Source organism: Protopterus annectens, chromosome 11.part0 (assembly GCF_019279795.1).
Source record: "Protopterus annectens isolate FY-2018-M chromosome 11.part0, PAN1.0, whole genome shotgun sequence".
Lineage (NCBI taxonomy): Eukaryota > Metazoa > Chordata > Ceratodontiformes > Protopteridae > Protopterus > Protopterus annectens.
In genome coordinates this window covers 42491104-42508421 of record NC_056745.1, presented here as the reverse complement: position 1 = coordinate 42508421, position 17318 = coordinate 42491104, and positions in this window count along the sequence as shown.

Here is a 17318-nt window from a genome sequence, read left to right as displayed (position 1 = left end):
TATTCCACTTCACCTTCCCAATTTGCCTGTTTTGGCCAGAATCTCTTTGGTATTGTGTAAAATTCATCTCCATGGACTTACCAAACTACTTCCACACTCAGGCCTTCAATTTAGTGATTACTGCAGCTGGTGCCTTCTTGATCTGTCAGTAGGTATCAGTCAAATCCAAGACCCCACCCCCATTAGTACTGCATGGAAGGGGTCTTTCTATAAACTGATTGCATTCTGTACTGCCAGTGTTAACTAGTGGATCCTAGAATAAGTGCTGATCACCTTTTTGCTATAGTTGTGTACTGTTACCACAACCTTTGATGTCTTTAATAGGAACCATTCAGATTTCTGAATAGGATCCATTCAGATTTCATGTCCCTGTGTACAGGAGAAGCACTTCTGGAAGAGGGAGTTAAAAATAACCCTGACAGAAGCATTGACTGCATGTTTGTGCTTCCCAAGTGTGTCATCTGAGAGTGGTCTTCGCAAACAGTAGTCACCTGACAGAACAACAGCTCTCTTGACTTGAGAGTACACAGCATATGGCCTGAGGTCTAATAATATAAATACAAAGTTCCTCATTTTTGGCCGAAGATGCTCTGGAGACAGGTGCATTTGCAAGTGTTTTTGTATGTTAACATGGCAGTTTATTATGGAGAGTCTGTGACTACCACAGAAGTCCAACAGTAGTTTGCCATTTGGGTTCATATCAGAATAATCAAAAGTGTGAGATAGTTCTGATATTCTGACATTATTATTTTCTGTCAGAAGGTACGTTACCTGGTCACTCTCTCAGATGGTTGGGGTACCCTGAACAGTAGTTGTTTCTTAGTTTTCTAAGAGGTGCACATTGGCTACCTTTTGCCAGCGTGTTGAATGTAGGCTAGGCTCAATTTCCAGACTGTTCTTCCTGATGACTACAATCGAAGTATCTACATCACGCCACAGATGAGTGTTGAAGTCCGACTGAGTCTGTAATGAATTTACAAGAGATGAAAGCATTAACAGCTTTGCTGGATTTGAGTTGCAGTAAATCACTTTAGTTTAGACAAATAGTAATTATTCTTTTGCTTACTCACTTGTTCTGCTTTTTCCTTACCTTCTGCATAGGATGGACATCATAGTTAACTTACAGTTTGTTTATTTTTCCTCCACCCAGCATAATAAATGAGTTATTTCTGCCCCACATATTCCCAAATGCTGCCATTGTTTTGACACTGTTCACATATATGTACATATATTATACATAGAGAGAGAGAGACGGCAGTAGTCCAGTATTTTGCAACTAGCATTCTTCAGCTGCCATCTGCCGTCCAATTCCCTTGTTTTTCACCATTTCTCCCAGGACCATTTTATGCAGGCAGGAAGTCCTGCTACATAACAATCAATCCAATAGCATATTCAAGCTGTTTACAACCTTATCTAGGCAGAATCGCTTCCTTAAAAAAAGCACTTTAATAAATAAAAGTTGCAACTAGCTCTTTCCATTTTGAGACTATGATCCTTTCCTGATGCTTCTATCCTCTTTTTTTTTATCTCATCTTCACAGCATCCCCTAATTATTTTGTGGAGTGTTATCATTCTTTTTCTTCTGTCCTCAAGAGGTGATGGATGTAGCTCTTACAGCCTTTGTCCAAAGTTCTTAACAGTTCTCACAGAGAATACTGTCTGTACAGAGTGCTTTTTATTCAGGATATTATTATTTTTATTTTGTTTTGTATTATTTTATTCTTTGTGTATTCATTTTTATTCAGTTTGCATGTCAGCTGAGCTACCCTGATTTTACCACCTTTGTTGTTAATACATTTTCACGTTATGCAGTGTTCAGGAGACTATATCTCTAACCGAGGACCACAAAACCTGCTTCTCCTGCCCTAAATAGTGTCAAGTTTAAGGAGCAGTTGAATGCCAGTGGATTCTTGGAGGATGAGGGTGGTGAAACAGAGGTAAATCCCTCTAGCTGTAGCACTTTCACTTCTTATGATGACGTGGGTCAGCTGGGTGTCTTTACAGTGGCAGCTTCAATGGAGATGAGGATGCTGAGGACCTCCTCCACAAAAGAGAGGCATGTAACAGGAGAGGAGGAGGATACTGAGGACCTCCTCCACAAAAGAGAGGCAGTAACAGGAGAGGAGGAGGATGCTGAGGACCTCCTTCACAAAAGAGAGGCAGTAATAGGAGAGGAGGAGGATGCTAGGGACCTCCTCCACAAAAGAGAGGCACGTAACAGGAGAGAAGGAGGATACTGAGGACCTCCTCCACAAAAGAGAGGCACGTAACAGGAGAGGAGGAGGATGCTGAGGACCTCCTTCACAAAAGAGAGGCAGTAATAGGAGAGGAGGAGGATGCTGAGGACCTCCTCCACAAAAGAGAGGCACGTAACAGGAGAGGAGGAGGATGCTGGGGACCTCCCCCACAAAAGAGAGGCACGTAACAGGAGAGGAGGAGGATGCTGGGGACCTCCTCCACAAAAGAGAGGCACGTAACAGGAGAGGAGGAGGAGGATGCTGAGGACCTCCTCCACAAAAGAGAGGCAGTAACAGGAGAGGAGGAGGATGCTGGAGACCTCCTCCACAAAAGAGAGGCACATAACAGGAGAGGAGGAGGATGCTGGGGACCTCCTCCACAAAAGAGAGGCACGTAACAATCGAGGATGAGGATGCTGAGGACCTCCTCCACAAAAGAAAGGCAGTAACAGGAGAGGAGGAGGATGCTGAGGACCTCCTCCACAAAAGAGAGGCATGTAACAGGACAGGAGGAGGAAATTAATTGCTTTAAAGCAACCATTATAAACTGTATGCCTACAGAATTACCAAATTCATATATCAGAAATGTCCACCGCTTATGACGGAGGACATTATAGCTTCATAGGAGATTGCTAGGCTAATGGTTTAAGAGCCCTTACAAGCCTAGTCAGTAAAACTAGATTTTACTCAGTATATGCCCCCTAGGGACAAGAGAATGGCATGGGTTTGTGCCTATGCTTTGAGCGTCTTAGATTGCCTCTGTCCATAAGGGACATAGGTACTACTCCAGGCATGAATTTATGATTCCCCATCCATTGATCCAAACTGCATTTGAAGAGGGCCAGGGAAGGGCTGTTCTTAAAATGGGAAGCCTGTTCAAAAGAAAGGGCAATCTCTGAGAGACACATCTGTCTCTCCGCATGATTTGTTCGAGTTTCTGACTAAGATTAGATGCTTAGAGTGAGTGACCCTAATGCTACTTGACTTGCGGAAGTGTAGCAGCTCAATCAGGGCTGGATTTCTGTGTGCCTTGTAGGTCAGGCACAGGTCACACCTTAATAGTCAGTAGGAGACAGAGTAAAGGAATAGGAGTTTAGTCTGTCCACATAGGACATGATCTTTACACCCTGTATTTTCTTTGTGAGGAACCTCTGAGGTCATTCCAGCTGCTCTAAGTGCCAAATCAAGTACATTCCAAATGGAGCATTGTACTCTGTTATTGGTCTGAGAGCTGAGTACAGTGGGACTATACTTTCCTTGAATCTGGATGCCATAACTTTACTTATAAGTTGTGCCACATAGAAGGACTTCCTCACCAATGTGGACATGCAGCAGTTACATTTCAGGCTACTATCTGTCTTTGTACCTACTCTCTCACCTCTGAATCTACACTTAGGAGTGTGCTAATGATGATGTAATTTGCAGGGGTATGTGACTTCCCCACGGGTATGATAATGCATTTTTTCACACTTTGTTTTATGCCATGGTTCTTGCACCAATCATTTGCCTTATCTAGACCCTCCTGAAGAATATCTACATCACTGGGGGATTCATTGATTGCCCCCCAGCTTGCAGTTACTGGCAGACTTTGTCATCCAAAGGCCCTCCATCTTAGCCTTGACTTCAGGGAAGTATATTCCAAGCAGGAGTGGTCCCAGTACTGTGCCCTGTGGCACACCACTAGTAACTGGCCTTTTGTTGGATCTGGATTCACCCACTTTAACCACGTGTCCTGTCCATGAGCCATTTGGCTATCCATCTGGTGTTACAGGGATTTATGCCCAGTCCTGTGTGTTTATTTATAATACCTGAGTGGGGAATTGTGGTAAATGCCTTGCCCAGGTTGATGTAGGCATTATGTACAGTTTTGCCCTCATCCTTGGCATTAGTGACTTTTTTAAAGAAATTCACCAGATTCAGTAGGCATGACCTACCTTTGACAAAGTTGAATTGGGTTGGGTCCAGTGTTTGGAGGTTTCCTATGTCACTTACACACAAGACTAGTCAAACTTATGGGTCTGTAATTTCCCTGATCAGTAGATCATCTCCCTTTATCAAAAGGGATGACTGTTGCTGTCCTCCACTCTGTCAGGACAAAACCAGTCCAGAAGCTGTGGTTAAATAGAGAACCTAATGAGCTTGATAAGTCCTGATTTAAGCTGTTTAAAAGACAACCTTGTATATTGTCAGGCCCCATTGAAACCATGTTTTAACTTTAGATGGTGCAGTGACAACCTTTTTGTTGGTGATAACTGGCGGAGGAGTGGTGGAAGGTATTTTTTTGGGAGAACTGGGGATGATGCAGAGATGAAATTTCAGCTGAATTTGTCAGCTAGCAAATTTGCTATACCTTCTGGATGAGCATAGGTGATGCCCTTAAGATTGTGGACATAACTGAAAAATGCCTTATGGTTATCCTTAGCTTTGGAGGCCATTTTTACCTCAAAGTCTGCTTTCAGGGACTTGATTCATTCCCTGAGTTGCTTATTAGACTAACAAGGGACTTTTGCTTTGTTGTGCACATTTCCTCTTACGTCTCAAAAGGAGTTTATTTTGTTGTACAGCCTATTAATACCAGCGGTCCACCAGGGTGGCTTGTTTTTTTGCTTTGACCTGGGTTTATTTCTTTAATTACAGAACTAAAATATTCAAATTAGAGAAATGTGGAATCATTCCTAAAACAGATGGCATTTTTATTCCTGTATACTTTTTTAAACATTAAAAGGTTATCTAATGCTGGTAGAAGCATGAAGAGTGTAAGTAACATTATGAATGGCTAATGTGTTGTGTAGTAGTTTGACAGCATCTGTCTGTAAATAATTTAAATGCAGGACTGTTAAGGCAGCAGTTGGCCCTTGCTATAATTGGGAGCCACTTAGCCCTCTGAATGCAATGGCAGTGATTTTCTTTGGGTTTGTCAAGTTGCATAAATCTGAAGATCTTGTTTTCTGTTACCATATTTTGGTCTGACATTGTAGCTATGATGGGTAAGGCATGTTCTGTTCTTTCAGTGACAACATTGATGGTTATAGCCCTTGAAGCTTCAAATGTGAGAAAATATGGGATGCTGTAGACTGCCTTAAGTGTCTGTGAAGCTGTAGAAGTAATGTGTTCTATATACTGAAAAAGGGAAAGTAAATAACCCACATTATAACACCTACATACTGCTGTCTTTTGTAGGGGAGTATTGCTTTGCGGGATAAGGGATACAGTGAGATGAGATTCTAGCCAATCTTTTTGAAGTGAAAAAAACCCACAACAGTGCATTCAGTGGTATTTCTTGTCAATTTAGTAGTAGCTATATAATTCCAGATCAGATAGAAATCATTTTGTAATGCTGCCATTAAGTCAGGCAGACTTGTGGTCTCTTGTCAATGGGATATCATTTACAGACATGATGATGTGTAACTCTGGTAAGTCCTGGGGAAGAGTTTTAATATACAGAGAATGTAGTAGATGTCCAAGGACAGATCCTTCAGGAATTTCTTTAGTGATTCTAGTAGATTCACAGAAGAAATTATACCTAGTAACACTAAAAGATGTATTACGCAGTTGGTAAACAATGAGGCTGATTCTGCAGAGAACCAATAATCACATTAACAGGCTGTGATTACCTACTTCAAAGACCATTTTAAGTTGAGAAAATTTGCACTGGTTATCAGGCCTTCATCCATATTTAAGTATATATGAGTGTAAAGGGTGTTGTCTGTGTGTTTATATTTTGGATGTGAACCGTGTTGAATATCAGATAGGAGGTTGTATGTATGTATGTAATTTAGAACTTGATTATAAGTATTTTGGCTAATGGACAGAGATGTGCTATAGGGCTGTAGTCTGTACTGTATTAAGGTGCAGTACCTTTAGGGTAGGTATGATGTAAGATGCAGTACTTTTAGTGTATGTGTGACGTAATGTGCAGTACGTTTAGGGTAGGTATTATGAGACCATGTTTAAAATTTGAGGGAATTAAATTTGTTGCAAAGGATAAATTAGAAATATTTGCTAAGGGCTTTGGGTAGATCGGGCTATCTTTATTCAGAATCTTTGGATTCGACTACTGAAAATGCAGGTTGAAATTGTTTCTTTGTTCTTAAGGTGTTCTTCCATTTTCTTGTTTGATAGGGTTTGAAAGTGAAAAGAGGATACTTTAGTATTTTATTCAATGAGACAGTGGTACTGACTTTATTGTGTTTCTTGAGATGATGCTCCTGTTAGTGATGGAGGTGAAGAGTTAGTCTGCCATTTTTTTAGTGCTTCAAAATCAAATAGACTTGGAATGCAGCTATTTCTCTTTTGGATTTCTCCTCGTTGATAGAAGTAGATAAGCAGATTTTCTCAAATTCCATAGGCAATCTCCATTTGTAGGTGGATAAAGCTGTGACTACCACCCAGATGATCTGAGTTTAGAGTTGCTGTGACATTGGAGGAAATAGGTGGGGGTAGGGTGGGAGGGAGTGGTCAGTGCTGTACTCTTCATCCTGGGGAGAGGTATGGTGGCTTCAGTCATTGGCTACACTCCTCTGTCAGCACAGCAGTGGCACACGATTTACTGTGGACACAGGCTTGGCTTACCAAGCCGTTGTTGGTGACCTCATTAGCATGTGTGTGGGAACATGCACAAATGCAGAGTATAGTAGGCCCTGTGCTGATGAAGTGTTCACATCACCCATCACGGGGTAGGGTTATCGATTAAAAGAAATGCCCTGACCATATGTATGGGTGACAGCTTCCTGATGGACAGACAGAGAGAAGTGGCAGCACAGCAGGGCTAATGCAGGGAAGGCATCATAGATGATGGTGGCCCTCCTCTGCATGACTCTTGTGTTGCTAGTTTAGATGGCCTGGATGGATGTTATCTATAGGAAGTGTGATGGTTCATGAACAGTTGTGATAAAAACAACTTTCATAATACCCCCCCCCCCCACCAGCTGGTTCTGGCCAGAGTCAGTGGTTATATGCGACTAACTGGGAGCTGGTGGTAGGCAGGTGAGGTGGTAAAAAAAGGCATATAAAAAAACATCAGGTTAAAACATGGGAAAGCATATGGCACAATTCAATTCATACATATTAATATACTTTGGCTCTGTGAATAAACTGTTAATTTTGTATTCCACTATACCATCTTCTTCTTCTTCTTCTTTTGGCTTTTCTCGGTTAGGGGTCGCCACAGCGGATCATCTGTGTGCTCATGATTGGCAGTGGAGTGTTATGGTGTTGAGTTGCCAGCCCGGCGCTCAACCTTCCAAAGAAGGCACACACATGCACACACTCACATCTAGGACCAATTTAGAGTGTCCAATCCACCTACTGCATGTCTTTGGGATGTGGGCGGAAACCGGAGCACCCGGAGGAAACCCACGCAACCACAGGGAGGACATGCAGACTCTGCACAGAAAGCACCCCAGCCGAGAATCGAACCGGAGAACCTTTTGCTGTGAGGCAACAATGCTAACCGCTGCACCACCGTGGCCGCCCCATTCCATTGTACCATCTAATTTCCATAAATAAGCCTCTAGAACCTCTAAGTCCTCTTCTGTTCTCTTTGTGTTTGTTAATAATGTCCCCCTAAAGTTACCAAATCTTAAATTAATAATGTATGCATATAATATGTGCTCCTGCAATCCAACACAAACCACTCTGACTTGCAAACCAAGTTACAGGATAATTTCACTCAGTTAAGCACCTGGTCCACTACTAACAAACTACTACCCTAAGAAAGCCAATATCATGGTCTTTGCCTCAGTCAAGAAATTACCCACAATTCCTCCTATTCTCTTAACAGATCTTAATGGCAACAGAACACCTAATGCCGCTGAGCAGAGGTACCTGGGCCTAATAATACTCAACCCAATCCTTTGCTTTACCTAACATATAGATTTTGTAACCAATAAAGTCCTTGCTCAATTAAAATTATGTAACAAGATCAATCTTCACCTTTCATCTGCTGCTGTCAGGTCCACTGCTAAAATATTTTAATATCCAAACTTGAATATGGCTTATCTTGTTGTGGATTCAGCCCACAGTACTCCCAGAATACAAACTGCTGAGAATAAAAGCTGTACATTCATTGTGTTAGCTGACCCCCAGATGCACCATTCTAATTTGTACATAAATAAATGAACTCTTGATATTTGCTGGCAAATTTATGGTGTACTTTGTATACAGTAATATGGTCTGTAACGAGCCTTCAGTAAAACTGAGGTAGATGTTTTAAGTATAAACAGTATATCTAAGACTATCCTGAAGTTATATGTGAGAAGAAATGCTTTAAGGAAGTTAATTGATTTATGCTTCAGTATGTTAACTCATATTCCAATTATACTACTGGCAGAGATATTTGTTAGTTTAAAAACTGTGCATGTTCCAAATTTAATATTGGTATGTGCTCGGATGTAGTCTGTATAAAAAAATGACATCACAGGATCAGAGTTCGATCGTAATCAAATGGGGCCCTAGGCAGAATAATGGCCTGGGCCCTTTACTTTTACAATGATCACTAAGGTTTGAATTTAATTTAAACATTTGTTGGTGCTGCGGTAGCGTTGTCGCCTCACAGTAAGACGTTGCCCTGTTCGATTCTCAGCTAAAGCGTCTTCTGTGTGGAGACGTGCGTGAATGGGCAAACCTTCGTTGAAGGTTGTGCGTCAGGCCTGGCAAGTCGGTATGTAAAAATCTACTACCAATCATTAGTGGACCAGAGTTCTGCTGTGGCGACCCCTAACCGGGAAAAGCCGAAAGATACAACATTCCAGATTGCAGCAAACATCCAGCCATTTGCTAAACAAAACAAAATACTCTGACATTGAAAACAGTCTTAGCATTAGTGGCAGTAAAACTCTCTTCCCTTCAAACTGATATTTATTGAAAATACATCTGACGACCTTTTAAACTGCAAGAGATGTGCTGGGATTCATAGTAAAATAGCATATATTAAAACACTACACTAATTAGTTGTTATTTGAAGGTTACATGAATTGAAAAGACAAAAATTTGCTAACAGCTTGAGATAGCACACTGTATGCAAGTGTCCCTTTTCAGGGCAGCCCATGTACCCTGTCGGTGAAGTAACTTAGAGTCACACAGTAGACATTGTAAGGCTAAAGGAATTAAACCCTGCAGTACAGAACCAGATCATTAACAGCTCATAGCCTTTTACATCTGCAGTACAGTGCATTTCACACCTGTGTTTCTGAAAATAAATAAATTGAAAATTATATCTACAGTTAATGTTAAACTCATAGATTTCTTGCTGTCCAGTTTGTTTACAGCCAGATAATAAACACACTGTCAACAGTCAACAAAACAAGGAAACTAAAAATCATACTTCAAAAAAAAAAAAACATAGTTCATATGATGGTGCTCCTGTTTACTACAGTCATTTCCTTCCTTTACTCCAGGATGGAGGAGCCAAGTAATTATGCATACACGCACACACTCTTGGACTGTATTGTAAGCCTTCTCTGTCATCTATATAACCCTCTGCTAAGAGGTATATTAGCATGTCTATAACAGTATGTAACAATGCAATGCATATTTTATAAACCTGTTCACCTGTCTGTGACTCTGAAGAAACTGCAAATATCCTACAAACCAGTAACTGCTTGCATTCTTCTTAAATCCTATTTCCCACTACCTGCCATCGATAAAATACAGATGCATTTGCTTAATTATGTTACTCCTTAGCTAATCCTCTAAACTTGTCTTAATGAGCCATCTCTCATCCTACCTAGACTCAACATCTCTCCAACTCTGTCCCAATCAACTATCCATACTTGCACCCTAAACTCTCCACACATCATACCGAACCTATTTAATGACATCCCTCACCTTTACCCATAATGTAGAGTGATTAACTCCATTTCAACTCAAATCAAAATAAAATTAAGTGAAATAATGATCTCCAAAAAAGCAAGAATCATTAACACCCCAGTATACTAAAATTCTCCTAGGAGGAAGCACTCACCCTAATCCTGGCCCCGCCTATCATATCCAACATCAAGACAATTTTCTTCTACACACTACTATAACCCCTCAATGGTCAACCGTCCATGCTGGTAATTTAAGTTTTGCCCAGTAAATATTAGAAGCATAAGAAATAAACTGTTGATCTAGAAGCCTGGATTACCCAACATAAGCCTTGATATGCTTATAACTGAAACTTGTCTTATGGACAGCATAAATAACTCAGAAATTGTACTTCCCATTTATAATATCATCCAAATGACCATATAAACAGGAAAGGTAGTGGTATTTTTTAATATTGCCCGACAACAACCACATTGACCCCTACAGCAAGCCATACCAATGTTTAATTCAGCCGAGCTTATTATTTTCTTAAAAAAAAAAAAAAAACAAATATGTATTACTGTCCTTCATATCCCTCCTGGTGACAATCCAGCAAAACTGGAAGATATCCTACATTGGATATCAATAACAATTTTCACAAGAAAAAATACTACTAGCTGACATCAGTATCAATTTGTTGGACATAACCTCTAACACCCCTACATCGAGCATGAATTTATACATTTTTACACTGCTAGTTAACAGATCTACACATTATAGCAAGACACCCAGTTCCTTATTAGACTGGATCCTAGTATCAGCACCACAGGTATAGTGCGAGACTTTCTCAGTGACTATCTCCCAATCCAGACCAGACATCTCACACATCCATTTAAATAGCATGTTTATATCACAACCTGTAACCTGTCCAAGTTTAACTTAGAAGTATTCATTACTATCCCATCGTCTTTTATCTGTAACATCCTAAAAATCCTCCCCTTAGATGATGCTGTAAATTAATTCAGTACAACTTTCCCTAAGTAGTCTTGCATCTCATTAAAGGATGAGAATAAAAGAAGTAATGTGCTTTGGTTGTACAAAAAGAGTACAATTCTAATGCTGGATAAAGAAAAAGATGGAAGGAGTGGCAAAAATAGAAAACACCACAAAGTTTTAAAAACATCAGAGTCGAACTGCAACCATATTAATAAAGCAAATAAATGAAGACAACATATTATACTCTTACAGCCTTTAGAACAAGAGAGCAAGTGTTTTGAAAACTGGTCCCTTGAATTTATAGTTAGTTAATACTATAAATATTTTAACTATTAACTTTCAATGGGCATGTTGGTGAAGGGAACAGAGGGGATGAGGAAGTGATGGGTATGTATGGTGTTAAGCAAAGGAATGCAGAAGGTCAGATGGTAGTGGATTTTGCAAAAAGGATGGACATGGGTGTGGTGAATACGTATTTTAACAAGAGGGAGGAGCATAGGGTGACATACAAGAGTGGAGGAAGATGCACACAGGTGGATTATATCTTATGTAGAAGGGCCAGTCTGAAGGAGATTGGAGACTGTAAAGTGGTGACCGGAGAAAGTGTAGTTAGGCAGCATAGGATGGTGGTTTGTAGGATGATGTTGGTGATCAAGAAGAGGAGGAGGAGTGTGAGGGCAGCACCAAGGATCAAATGGTGGAAACTGAAAAAGGGTAATTGTGAGGTGGAGCTCAGGGATGAGTTAAGGCAGGCACTGGGTGGCAGTGAAGAGTTACCAAATAGCTGGGTAACTACAGCAGAGCTAGTAAGGGAGACTGCTAGAAAGGTGCTTGGTATCACATCTGGACAGAGGAAGGACGACAAGGAGACAAGTGGTGGAATGAGGAAGTACAGGAGAGTATACAGAGAAAGAGGTTGGCAAAGAAGAAGTGGGATTGTCAGAGAGATGAAGAAAGTAGACAGGAGTATAAGGAGATAAGGTGCATGGCAAAGAGAGATGTGGCGAAGGCTAAGGATAAGGCATATGAAGAGTTGTATGAAAGGTTGGACACTGAGGAGGGAGAAAAGGACCTGTACCAATTGGCTAGACAGAGGGACTGAGCTAGGAAAGATGTGCAGCAGGTAAGGGTGATAAAGGATAATGAGGGAAACATACTCACAAGTGAGGAGAGTGTGATGAGGAGATGGAAGGAGTACTTTGAGGGGTTGATGAATGAAGAGAATGAGAGGGAGAGAACGTTGGATGATGTAGGGATAGTGACTCATGAAGTACAATGGATTAGCAAGGAGGAAGTAAGGATAGCTATGAAGAGGATGAAGAATGGAAAGGCTGTTGGCCCAGATGACATACCCGTGGAAGCATGGAGGTGTTTAGGTGAAATGGCAGTGGAGTTTTTAACCAGATTGTTTAATAAAATCTTGGAAAGTGAAAGGATGCCTGAGGAATGGAGAAAAAGTGTTTTGGAACTGATTTTTAAGAATAAGGGTGATGTGCAGAGCTGTAGTAACTACAGAGGGATTAAATTGATCAGTCACAGCATGAAGTTATGGGTAAGAGTAGTGAAGCAAGGTTAAGAAGGGATGTCATGATTAGTGATCAGCAGTATGGTTTCATGCCGGGAAAGAGCACTACAGATGCGATCTTTGCTCTGAGAGTGTTGATGGAGAAGTACAGAGAATGTCAGAAGGAGTTGCATTGTGTTTTTGTAGACTTAGAGAAAGCATATGACAGGGTGCCTAGAGAGGAGTTGTGGTATTGTATGAGGAAGTCAGGAGTGTCAGAAAAGTATGTAAGAGTGGTACAGGATATGTACGAGGGTAGTGTGATAGCGGTGAGGTCTGCGGTGGGAGTGACGGATGCGTTTAAGGTGAAGGTGGGGTTACATCAAAGATCAGCTCTGAGCCCTTTCTTATTTGCAATGGTGATGGACAGGTTGACAGACGAGATCAGACAGGAGTCCTCATGGACTATGATGTTTGCAGATGACATTGTGATCTGTAGTGAGAGTGGGGAACAGGTGGAGGAGACCCTGGAGAGATGGAGATATGCTCTAGAGAAAAGAGGAATGAAGGTCAGCAGGACTAAGACAGAATATATGTGTGTGAATGAGATGGAGGATAGAGGAATGGTGAGAATGCAAGGAGTAGAGGTGGCAAAGGTGGATGAGTTTAAATACTTGGGGGTCAATAGTTCAGAGTAACGGTGAGTGTGGAAGAGAGGTGAATAAGAGAGCACAGGCAGGATGGAGTGGGTGAAGAAGAGTGTCAGGAATTATTTGTGACAGACTAGTACCTGTAAGAGTGAAAGGGGAGGTCTACAAGAGGGTAGTGAGACCAGCTATGTTATATGGGTTGGAGACAGTGGCATTGACAAAAAGGCAAGAGTTTGAGCTGGATGTGGCAGAATTAAAACTCAGAAAAGCGACTACTTTCTGGATTTAAGTATCATTGCTTTTTTTTCACTTGGAATAGCTTCTGTAGCTTACCCTGAACTAGCTTGAACTGTTTTTTAACTGTTTGCTGCATTATTTTAAAATCTGCACTTAGTTACATTTTAGTCGAATTTGGTCGAAAGTTTGTTTGTTTGTTTAATTTAACTGTTGAGGCTGCCCACTAAAGTGTGATAGCCTGTGTAAATGACTTATCACTGTTTCTGCATTTTCTGTGTGTTTCTATCAAAAAAACAAAAAAAACAAAAAAATAATCCTTGTTTTCCCGCCTCTCCTCGACTAGTTTAGACCAGTTTACAGGCATTGCTGTATTCTGGGCTGTGGTGTAGTTCCTGTGTTGTCCATTACCTTACTTGGATAGAAGGAAGTTTCTTTGCTCACCAGTGGGAGTGGGGAGCCTTGAGCAGCCTACCTGTCCCTGTAGGAAGTGACCTCAGCACAAGAAGCTGTAGTAATTGGTTGTTTTGGACCATTTCTAGCTCTTTTGTAGTTCACTGTTTAAAATCTGCCTCTGGGCGTTTTTTTCTGGCTATACTGCTCAGACAAGCTCCTCGTGGTCCTGCAGAGTGGTCCTAGCTACAGGGAACTCAGAAAAGTGACTACTTTCTGGATTTAAGTATCTTTACTTTTTTTCACTTGGAATAGCTTCTGTAGCTTACCCTGAACTAGCTTGAACTGTTTTTTAACTGTTTGCTGCATTATTTTAAAATCTGCACTTAAAGTTACATTTTAGTCGAATTTGATCGAAAGTTTGTTTGTTTGTTTGTTTAATTTAACTGTTGAGGCTGCCCACTAAAGTGTGCTAGCCTGTGTAACTGACTTATCACTGTTTCTGCATTTTCTGTGTGTTTCTATCAAAAAAACAAAAAAATAATCCTTGTTTTCCCACCTCTTCTCGACTAGTTTAGACCAATTTACAGGCATTGCTATATTCTGGGCTGTGGTGTAGTTCCTGTGTTGTCCATTACCTTACTTGGATAGAAGGAAGTTTCTTTGCTCACCAGTGGGAGTGGGGAGCCTTGAGCAGCCTACCTGTCCCTGTAGGAAGTGACCTCAGCAAAAGAAGTTGTAGTAATTGGTTGTTTTGGACCATTTCTAGCTCTTTTGTAGTTCACTGTTTAAAATCCGCGTTTGCACGGCTTTGCGCGGTTGTGTGCATAGCGCAGCGCCGGTTAAACTTCTTCTGGCTCCGCCATGTCTGCTCTTCAAATTTTCCCTTAAGAAAGCTCTACTCGTAGTATAATCAGACTACTCACTATATTATAAGCCTAGCACTTGTTCTCAATACTTCTCTACTAAGTAAGCACTCTCGTACTAAGTAAAGCACTACTTCTACTTACCACCCCTGTGAATATCCACTTCCCTTAAAGGTACAGCACTCCCTTATACTGTTCTAGCATGTTGAGTGGTAGATTACTGGCGTCCTCTCCAGTTCAGCTGGTCAATCTGGGTATCTTGAGACAATGCTACAATTGTCTCATGTACACAGACAACCCTCTCCTCCTCCCAACAAACACAAATACATGTGAGAGATGCAACTATATAGCCAAACTGGAGGCTGAACTCTCTCAACTCACGGCTGGCATGACCAGACAGGAGGAGATGGTAACCACACACACAACAATCCCAGTCCCACATAGACCTACCACAACTGCAAACCAAACACATAAAAACACAAGGACATACTCGGAGGCTCTAATAAAAAACTTACCAAAACAACAGAGGCTCCCAAAGCAGACATCCAAAAATCCACCACCTCAAAACAAAACACATGCAACACATACTTCAATAAATCAGTGTGTCAACCAATCACAGCCCTTAAGGCCAAACACCATGCCTGATACACTAGTACTAGGTGACTCTATAGTCAGACACACTGATGTCCTGCTGACCAGGCTGAACAAGGAGAGGGTGACTGTGAGCTGTCTATCGGGAGCTAGGATCTGCCACATAACACACGCACTCAAGTCACTCCAAAGCAAGTACAAATATGACTCCGTCATTGTCCATGCTGGTGTGAATGACCTGAGACGTACCTCCCTGGACTACATGAAAAGAGACATAGAGGAGCTCTCCGATTATGTAGCCCAGGCTGGTATGACCCTGACCTTGAGCAGCATCTTGCCCTCACCAAAAGTGATACCACAATACAAAGACAAGATGATCAGCTTTAATAATTGGCTCAAGTACTGGTGTCATTCTAAGGGGATCCAATGTCTGTCTGCCTGGGATGACATGTTGGACAAGCCATGCTGCTTCGCAAGGGATGGCTTACACCTGTCACCACTGGGCTTCCGGATATTGTCTAAGGTTCTTGCCACCCCCATAGTGCCTTTTTTAGGCAAGGCTCAAAAGACAAACCCACCTCCTTAGAAAACAAAAATGGAAAAAAACTAAGGGTAATGCTGCTCAATGCCAGAAGTCTAAATCTCAAGATGCAGGCACTTGATGCACTCCTCAGCATGGAGAACATCGACGTCTGTGCAGTAATTGAAACCTGGTTCAAGGCTCCTGAGAGCACCCCAGCGCTACCAGGCTATACCTCGTATCATGCTTTTCGGCCCCAAAACCCGGGCCGAACCACAAAGGGAGGGGGAGTGCCCATATTCATCAAAGACACCCACACCTCCAGGTTAGTAGCAACACATGAAGCATCAGAGACCATACAGGTGCAACTAACCATAAGCAAAACTGCTATACAACTGGTAGCATGTTACAGACCACCCTCCCAATCTCAAGAACCCCACTCAGCCTTCCTGAAGACATTGGAGGATATGAATGTATCACAAAATACCATCATACTGGGAGACTTCAACTACCCAAACATAGATTGGGTACATTATTCTAGCCCTAATACCCTAGCCCAAAGGTTCCTGGAATTCATAAATTCAAATGCACTGGAACAACTAGTCACTTCTCCCTCTAGGGGAGATAATATACTAGACCTGATCATCACAAACATGGGGACAAAATGCTCCACACCGAAAGTATACCCCTCACTAGTGAGATCTGGCCACAAACAAATCACCCTGGATATACATATCCCACCTCCACCCCCAGCACAAAAGACCACAGTGAAAAACTTCTCAAAAGCTGACTTCACTCTTCTTAAGACTGAGATGGTATCCTTTAAGCCCACTGTGCCAGTGGATACCACATCCCACAATGCCGAATCCTTCACAAATGCTTTCTATGGACATCTCCAAGAATGCATGGATCATGCAATCCCAAATAAATCCAAGTCCCTCTCCACCAAAGGCAAGCGTCCTGTCTGGTGGACCTCAGCCATTAACAAATTGTATAACAAAAGAAGGAAGCTACTGCACGTCAGAGCAAAATCCCATGAAGGGAAGACATCTCTGATCAACATTAGCAGAAAACTACATTCTCTCATAAAAACATGCAAGGCCAACTTTGAGAGAAAAATTGCTAAGGACACTAAAGATAACCACAAAGCCTTCTTCAGCTATGTTAGAAACCTGGGCGGAAACCTTCAGATATGCTCAGAGTTGGTTCATCACAACAAAAAATACACTGAACCCACAGATATTGCCAACATTCTGGCTGACAGGTTCAGTGCAAATTTCTCCCCTCCCTCACCCCCAAAAGAAGAAATACTTATCCCAGCTGAATGTAATCTCCCTGTCATCTCAGATGTCCAAGTGAGAACCGCCCTAAACAAAGCTAAAAACACAGCATCAATGGGACCTGACGGTATCCCGGGTTGCGTGTTACGTGAACTCCAAGAGGAGCTAAACCCACACATAAAAATGCTATTTAACCTTAGCCTTACTTCGGGATATGTACCTGAACACTGGCGTACAGCAACAGTGGTCCCACTCCACAAAG